The sequence below is a fragment of the Oncorhynchus mykiss genome, chromosome 3 (assembly GCF_057628025.1).
Source record: "Oncorhynchus mykiss isolate SJ-2025 chromosome 3, ASM5762802v1, whole genome shotgun sequence".
Lineage (NCBI taxonomy): Eukaryota > Metazoa > Chordata > Actinopteri > Salmoniformes > Salmonidae > Oncorhynchus > Oncorhynchus mykiss.
The window spans coordinates 19,565,121-19,575,000 of record NC_143024.1 but is presented as its reverse complement, the minus strand read 5'-3'; positions in this window follow the sequence as shown (position 1 = coordinate 19,575,000).

Genomic DNA, 9,880 nt, shown 5'->3' with positions numbered 1-9,880 from the left:
TATGCCTGCTCTAGTAGTACTACTATTAGTATGCCTGCTCTAGTAGTACTACTATTAGTATACCTGCTCTAGAAGTACTACTATTACTATGCCTGCTCTAGTAGTACTACTATTACTGTGCCTGCTCTAGTAGTACTACTATTACTGTGCCTGCTCCAGTAGTTCTACTATTACTATGCCTGCTCTAGTAGTACTACTATTACTATGCCTGCTCTAGTAGTACTACTATTACTATGCCTGCTCTAGAAGTACTACTATTACTATGCCTGCTCTAGTAGTACTACTATTACTATGCCTGCTCTAGCAGTACTACTATTACTATGCCTGCTCTAGAAGTACTACTATTAGTATACCTGCTCTAGCAGTACTACTATTACCATGCCTGCTCTAGCAGTACTACTATTACTATGCCTGCTCTAGTAGTACTACTATTACTATGCCTGCTCTAGAAGTACTACTATTAGTATACCTGCTCTAGCAGTACTACTATTACTATGCCTCCTCTAGCAGTACTACTATTACTATGCCTGCTCTAGAAGTACTACTATTAGTATACCTGCTCTAGAAGTACTACTATTAGTATGCCTGCTCTAGCAGTACTACTATTACTATGCCTGCTCTAGAAGTACTACTATTACTATGCCTGCTCTAGTAGTACTACTATTACTATGCCTGCTCTAGCAGTACTACTATTACTATGCCTGCTCTAGAAGTACTACTATTACTATGCCTGCTCTAGTAGTACTACTGTTACTATGCCTGCTCTAGAAGTACTACTATTAATATACCTGCTCTAGCAGTACTACTATTACTATGCCTGCTCTAGCAGTACTACTATTACTATGCCTGCTCTAGCAGTACTACTATTACTATGCCTGCTCTAGAAGTACTACTATTAGTATACCTGCTCTAGCAGTACTACTATTACTATGCCTGCTCTAGCAGTACTACTATTACTATGCCTGCTCTAGTAGTACTACTATTACTATGCCTGCTCTAGAAGTACTACTATTAGTATACCTGCTCTAGCAGTACTACTATTACTATGCCTGCTCTAGCAGTACTACTATTACTATGCCTGGTCTAGAAGTACTACTATTAGTATACCTGCTCTAGAAGTACTACTATTACTATGCCTGCTCTAGTAGTACTACTATTACTATGCCTGCTCTAGAAGTACTAGTATTACTATGCCTGCTCTAGTAGTACTACTATTAGTATGCCTGCTCTAGCAGTACTACTATTACTATGCCTGCTCTAGAAGTACTACTATTAGTATACCTGCTCTAGCAGTACTACTATTACTGTGCCTGCTCTAGTACTATTACTAGAATGTCTGCTCTAGTAGTACTACTATTACTATGCCTGCTCTAGAAGTACTACTATTAGTATGCCTGCTCTAGCAGTACTACTATTACTATGCCTGCTCTAGAAGTACTACTATTAGTATACCTGCTCTAGCAGTACTACTATTACTGTGCCTGCTCTAGTACTATTACTAGAATGTCTGCTCTAGTAGTACTACTATTACTATGCCTGCTCTAGAAGTACTACTATTACTATGCCTGCTCTAGTAGTACTACTATTAGTATGCCTGCTCTAGTAGTACAACTATTACTATGCCTGCTCTAGTAGTATTACTATTAGTATTTCTGCTCTAGAAGTACTACTATTAGTATGCCTGCTCTAGTAGTATTACTATTAGTATGCCTGCTCTAGTAGTACAACTATTACTATGCCTGCTCTAGTAGTACTACTATTAGTATGCCTGCTCTAGTACTATTACTAGAATGCCTGCTCTAGTAGTATTACTATTAGTATAGCTGCTCTAGTAGTACTACTATTAGTATGCCTGCTCTAGTAGTAAAACTATTACTATGCCTGCTCTAGTAGTACTACTATTAGTTTGCCTGCTCTAGTAGTACTACTATTAGTATGCCTGCTCTAGTAGTACTAGTGTTAGTATGCCTGCCCTAGTAGTACTTCTATTAGTATATCTGCTGTAGTAGTACTACTATTAGTATGCCTGCTCTAGTAGTACTAGTGTTAGTATGCCTGCCCTAGTAGTACTTCTATTAGTATATCTGCTGTAGTAGTACTACTATTACTATGCCTGCTCTAGTAGTATTACTAGTATACCTGCTCCAGTAGTACTACTATTAGTATGCCTGCTCTAGTAGTACTACTATTAGTATGCCTGCTCTAGTAGTACTACTATTAGTTTGCCTGCTCTAGTAGTACTACTATTAGTATGCCTGCTCTAGTAGTACTAGTGTTAGTATGCCTGCCCTAGTAGTACTTCTATTAGTATATCTGCTGTAGTAGTACTACTATTACTATGCCTGCTCTAGTAGTACTACTATTAGTATACCTGCTCTAGCAGTACTACTATTACTGTGCCTGCTCTAGTAGTACTACTATTAGTATACCTGCTCTAGCAGTACTAATATTACTGTGCCTGCTCTAGTAGTACTACTATTAGTATGCCTGCTCTAGTAGTACTACTATTACTATGCCTGCTCTAGTAGTTCTACTATTAGTATACCTGCTCTAGTAGTACTACTATTACTATGCCTGCTCTAGAAGTACTACTATTACTGTGCCTGCTCTAGTAGTTCTACTATTAGTATGCCTGCTCTAGTAGTACTACTATTACTATGCCTGCTCTAGAAGTACTACTATTACTATGCCTGCTCCAGTAATACTACTTGTGCAGCTTAACTAGGTCTTTCCTTGCAGAGTATCTCTTTATTACAGCTAGACCTCTCCCCATCTTTACAACCATTGAATCTATATGTTTTGACCAGGACAGTTTACAATCTAAGGTTACGCCAAGTAATTCAGTCTCCTGAACTTATTCAGCAGCCACACCATTCATTACCAGATTCAGCTGAGGTCTAGTACATAAGGAATGATTTGTACCAATACAATGCTCTTAGTTTTAGAGATGTTCAGGACCAGTTTATTACTGGCCACCCATTCCAAAACAGACTGCAACTCTTTGTGAAGGGTTTCAATTACTTTATTAGCTGTGATTACTGATGCCTATATGGTTGAATCATCAGCAAAATGGACACACATGCTGTGTTTAATGCCAGTGGCAGGTCATTGGTAAAAATAGAAAAGCGTAAAGGGGCTAGAGAGCTGCCCTGCGGTACACCACACTTTAGATTTTTGACATTAGAGACGCTTCCATTTAAGACAACCCTTTGAGTTCTATTAGATAAATAGATCAGAATCCACGTTAAATCAAATCAAATCAAATCAAATTTTATTTGTCACATACACATGGTTAGCAGATGTTAATGCGAGTGTAGCGAAATGCTTGTGCTTCTAGTTCCGACAATGCAGTAATAACAAGTAATCTAACTAACAATTCCAAAACTACTGTCTTGTACACAGTGTAAGGGGATAAAGAATATGTACATAAAGATATATGGATGAGTGATGGTACAGAGCAGCATAGGCAAGATACAGTAGATGGTATCGAGTACAGTATATACATATGAGATGAGTATGTAAACAAAGTGGCATAGTTAAAGTGGCTAGTGATACATGTATTACATAAGGATACAGTCGATGAGTACAGTAGATACGTATGCATATGAGATGAATAATGTAGGGTAAGTAACATTATATAAGGTAGCATTGTTTAAAGTGGCTAGTGATATATTTACATCATTTCCCATCAGTTCACATTATTAAAGTGGCTGGAGTTGAGTCAGTGTCAGTGTGTTGGCAGCAGCCACTCAATGTTAGTGGTGGCTGTTTAACAGTCTGATGGCCTTGAGATAGAAGCTGTTTTTCAGTCTCTCGGTCCCAGCTTTGATGCACCTGTACTGACCTCGCCTTCTGGATGATAGCGGGGTGAACAGGCAGTGGCTCGGGTGGTTGATGTCCTTGATGATCTTTATGGCCTTCCTGTGACATCGGGTGGTGTAGGTGTCCTGGAGGGCAGGTAGTTTGCCCCCGGTGATGCGTTGTGCAGACCTCACTACCCTCTGGAGAGCCTTACGGTTGAGGGCGGAGCAGTTGCCGTACCAGGCGGTGATACAGCCCGCCAGGATGCTCTCGATTGTGCATCTGTAGAAGTTTGTGAGTGCTTTTGGTGACAAGCCAAATTTCTTCAGCCTCCTGAGTTTGAAGAGGCGCTGCTGCGCCTTCTTCACAATGCTGTCTGTGTGAGCTGACCAATTCAGTTTGTCTGTGATGTGTATGCAGAGGAACTTAAAACTTACTACCCTCTCCACTACTGTTCCATCGATGTGGATAGGGGGGTGTTCCCTCTGCTGTTTCCTGAAGTCCACAATCATCTCCTTAGTTTTGTTGACGTTGAGTGTGAGGTTATTTTCCTGACACCACACTCCGAGGGCCCTCACCTCCTCCCTGTAGGCCGTCTCGTCGTTGTTGGTAGCTGAGGTTGAAAAGCCATAGCATTTAAGTTTTTTCAACAACAGGTTATGGTCAATAATATCAAAGGCTGCACTGAAATCTAACAATACAGCTCCCATAATCTTCTTATTATCGATTTATTTCAACCAATCATCTGTCATTTGTGTCAGTTCAGTACATGTTGATTGCCCTTCTCTATAAGCATGCTGAAAGCCTGTTGTTAATTTGTTTACAGAGAAATAGCATTGTATTTGGTCAAACACTATTTTTTACAACAGTTTGCTAAGAGCTGGCAGCAAGCTTATAGGTCTGCTGTTAGAACCAGTAAAGGCAGCTTTACCACTTGGCTTCCCTCCAGGCCTGAGGACAAAGACTTTCCTCCTGGCATTTCCTGCCTAAGTATGCACACTTTGCCAATGAAATAATAATTAAAATAATTGGCAACATCAAATGGTTTTGTGGTGAATAAGCCATCTGATTCGATGAAAGATGGAGTTGAATTTGTCCTTCTGCTCATCATTTAATTTAAAGTACTCCAAAGTTTCATTCATCATTCTTTATATCATTGATTTTGGCTTCATGAAAATCCTAAAATATACAGAAACATTTTTAATACCAAATATACATGTATTTGGACTCAGGTCTCCTCTCTACAAACTGTGGTCTACAAGTTTTTACTTCAATTTAGAAAGGATGTTGTTTAATTTAATTGCATTGCTGGCTGCACAATTGACCCTTGTGGGATGAATAAAGTACAGTACTTAATGTACAGTTACAAAAGAAGAATATGTTTGCGCGTAACGACGCAGAGGGCTCTATGTTAACAAGCCTTACTCGATGTTAAATCTTAGCGCTGGTGGTAGCACTACAGACCTGGGGTGTCAGAAATATTATTGCCATTTTCACAGCGGGAATTCTGAGCGCAATAGCTGGCTGTGGCACGAAAGGGCTGGGTTATTTGGTGAATAAATAAGTTGGAGGTGTGACGGGGGCTTAGTCACTGACTGGCAAATCAACACGTTTCATGGCTTAATGCATCATACAGTTTCCTCAAGTTCTGTAGGTTATTGGAGGTCGCTGCATTGTCATCAACTCCAATTGATACTACAGTTTCTTAAATATCATAGGCTACAGGTACGAGTAATAACAACACTTGTAATTGGCTTCAATAAGTAGGCCTACCTGTCTTTATGCAACGCAATTCACCTCAAATGAAAAAATACTACAGGCTAAATTGTCAAATGTGTGTGGCACGTTCTCAATAAGCAAGATATAGCCTATGGCTAACGTTGATCAGGACAAGCAAACAACATTTAAGTAGAGAAGGTAGTGCACCCCAAACCCAATGGGGCCAGTCCTAAATTAAATAATGTAGCTTATTGACATACATGGGAATGGTCCATATTAGAAAGAAATATTGTAGGAATATTTAACTAGAAAAGTCTGTGTGATGAGCTGTAATAATATACATCCTGGAAACTTCATGTTGTTTTTTTCTTGCTGGTAAACGAATCACATTGCAGTTTCAGCACAGTACAATAGAGAAAAGTTCTACTACATGACTGTCAGTGACAAGAACAAAAATAAGTTGAATCAGATACGCACACTCAGAAATGAGACTATCGTATGCGATGACCGGGGAACACCTTTTCAAACTTTCTCTTCTTGATTAGTAATTAAGTAATAGTGTTATTCGTTAATCACCGATATGCCCCCCTTGGCCGGAGGAGGGGGGTACACCATCAACCTACAACACAACCATCCATTGATTACCATCCGGAACAAACACAAACAGATTAGAATTCTGCTTATGACAGGGTTGTTTGTATTCATTAGGGTACACCGAAGCAAAATGCTTTGCAACAGAAAATGAAAACGAGCGTTTCTTATTGGACAATTTCAGATAATCCCTCCCTATTTCAGTCATTTTTTTCTGCTTGGTGCCTAATGAACATGACCTAGGACTAGGAGATAGATAAACGTCGTACTTTACGATTGGTCCAGTGAAGATGGGTTGGAGCTCAGCCATATCATCGTCTCCGTCATAAGAACGTGATGGTCTGCTGCCGTGTGGCCATGCGCCTCTGCACCGTTGGAGACGATGTGTTGTTAGTTTTAGTGTAGTTGTTGTTGTTGTTGTTACCTACACGAAAGGGATGCAACCAAGATCTTGGTGAAGGGATTGTTTAAAATAAATTGTTAGTTGAAAATCTGATTTCGAATAAAGGCAACAGGCGCAACATATTTTGTTAGCTAGTCTCAAAAGGGTCTAAGATGTTAATCTTCCATGGAGAGAGGGCTCACCCTTTCTTTTGTTGCTTTGTTATAGTTGACCAATCTCCTGGCAGCTTCATCAAATGACAGTTTGGTGGGGAACTTGTTGACATTTTGTTGAACGTGAGGTAACACTTGGTTTATTTAGCAAAAATATATGACATAGAAAGGATTCTCCAAACAGAGAGTCGATGTTGATAAGTTTTGTAAACAACAAACATTCATCCATCTATGTACAGACTACTGATGTTAGCAACTGGCATGGGTTGTTCACAGTTTGACTGACACCTGTATGTAGAGCGTCTGCAGGCCTCGTACCTCCCTCGTGGTGGGTCATTTTGAATTAGGTGGGGAGCGGCAGACATTCCTCTGGGCTGGTCTGGAAGAAGAGAACGGGCAGCTTCCTCAAGCTGCACCACTCACAGCTAATCAGCTCCGCAGCCTCACCTTCTCCAGTGTTCCCCTCAGGACTTGGGTAATAAAGCACTAGAACGTCACATACTGTTGGGTTGGCTAAATTCCAGTAACTTTTGTAAAATTCCAAGGTTCTCCTGAAAACACAGTTGGAAGATTCCAGAAAACAGGAGGGAATAAGCAGGAGTACTTACAATGACCAGCTTGGTCACCATCCTGCGAAGAGTCCCTATTCTCACACTACTACAGTCCAGGATGATGCGGTCTAACTTGTAGCGAAAGATCCTGTGTCATCAGGTATTTGGTCTCCAAACTGTACTTGACTTGCCAACACCACCTGATTCCTCCTCAACTGGTCATTTATATTCAGCTGCTTCCTTTTCCAGCTAGATGTCAGGAACAGTATGTTTCTCAAAGGTAAACTTTACGATCCTGAACACACAAAAAGTAAGAGGGGACTTAGTCACAACAGCCGGCAAAAACAACTTAAGAACCCTATCTTGGTGAATACAAAACCACCCAGTAATGTCATTTTCTGCCAAGTAAAACAACCCACAAGGTCAACTTGAGAGAGCCGATCAAGTTGAGTTCTCAAAGACATTGTGACAGACTCAATAAAGCCAGAGTCCATGTTCTTTATAAGTCACTATCCTAAGGTGGTGTGTATCACAGCTCAGGATAAGACCCAGATGCAGACCATTCGAAATAACTAGTTTATTTACAAAACAGGGTGCAGGCAAACGACAGGTCCAGGGCAGGCAGAGGTCAGTAATCCAGAGCAGAGTCCGAGAGGTACAGAGTGGCAGACAGGCTCAGGGTCAGGCTCAGGGTCAGGGCAGGCAGAGGTCAGTAATCCAGAGCAGAGTCTGAGAGGTACAGAGTGGCAGACAGGCTCAGGGTCAGGGTCAGGGCAGGCAGAGGTCAGTAATCCAGAGCAGAGTCTGAGAGGTACAGAGTGGCAGACAGGCTCAGGGTCAGGGTCAGGGCAGGCAGAGGTCAGTAATCCAGAGCAGAGTCCGAGAGGTACAGAACGGCAGACAGGCTCAGGGTCAGGGTCAGGGCAGGCAGAGGTCAGTAATCCAGAGCAGAGTCCGAGAGGTACAGAACGGCAGACAGGCTCAGGGTCAGGGCAGGCAGAGGTTAGTAATCCAGAGCAGAGTCAGAGAGGTACAGAACGGCAGGCAGGTTCAGAATGTTCAATACTGGGAAAACTGGAAAACAGAGACTAGAGAGAAAACAGGAGTACAGGAAAACCGCTGGTAGGCTTGACTTGATAAGACGAACTGGCAACAGACAAACAGAAAACACAGGCCGACAGAGATGGCCGCCTCGCTTCGCGTTCCTAGGAAACTATGCAGTTTTTTTTATTTTTTATTACGTGTTATTTCTTACATTGGTACCCCAGGTCATCTTAGGTTTCATTACATACAGTCGAGAAGAACTACTGAATATAAGAGCAGCGTCAACTCACCATCAGTACGACCAAGAATATGACTTTCGCGAAGCGGATCCTGTGTTCTGCCTTTCACCCAGGACAACGGAATGGATCCCAGCCGGCGACCCAAAAAAACGACTTCGTAAAAGGGGGAAACGAAGCGGTCTTCTGGTCAGACTCCGGAGACGGGCACATCGTGCACCACTCCTTAGCATTCTTCTCGCCAATGTCCAGTCTCTTGACAACAAGGTTGATGAACTCCGAGCAAGGGTAGCATTCCAGAGGGACATCAGAGACTGTAACGTTCTTTGCTTCACGGAAACATGGCTCACTGGAGAGACACTATCGTAGTCGGTGCAGCCAGCTGGTTTCTCCACGCATCGCGCGGAGAAACAAACATCTTTCTGGTAAGAAGAGGGGCGGTGGCGTATGCTTCATGGTTAACGAGACGTGGTGTGGCCACAACAACATACAGGAACTCAAGTCCTTCTGTTCACCTGATTTAGAATTCCTCACAATCAAATGTCGACCGCATTATCTACCAAGGGAATTCGCTGATTCGGTGAGCGAGTTCATTAGAACGTGCGTTGAAGATGTCGTTCCCATAGCAACGATCAAAACATTCCCAAACCAGAAACCGTGGATTGATGGCAGCATTCGCGTGAAACTGAAAGCGCGAACCACTGCTTTTAATCAGGGCAAGGTGACCGGAAACATGACCGAATACAAACAGTGTAGCTATTCCCTCCACAAGGAGATCAAACAAGCTAAGCGTCAGTATAGAGACAAAGTAAAATCTCAATTCAACGGCTCAGACACAAGAGGTATGTGGCAGGGTCTACAGTAAATCACGGATTACACAAAGAAAACCAGCCCCGTCACGGACCAGGATGTCTTGCTCCCAGGCAGACTAAATAACTTTTTTGCCCGCTTTGAGGAATATACAGTGCCACTGACACGGCCCGCAACCAAAACATGCGGACTCTCCTTCACTGCAGCCGACGTGAGGAAAACATTTAAACGTGTCAACCCTCACAAGGCTGCAGTTCCAGACGGCATCCCCAGCCGCGCCCTCAGAGCATGCACAGACCAGCTGGCTGGTGTGTTTACGGACATATTCAATCAATCCCTATCCCAGTCTGTTGTTCCCACATGCTTCAAGAGGGCCACCATTGTTCCTGTTCCCAAGAAAGCTAAGGTAACTGAGCTAAACGACTACCGCCCCGTAGCATTCACTTCCGTCATCATGAAGTGCTTTGAGAGACTAGTCAAGGACCATATCACCTCCACCCTACCTGACACCCTAGACCCACTCCAATTTGCTTACCGCCCAAATAGGTCCACAGACGATGCAATCTCAACCAC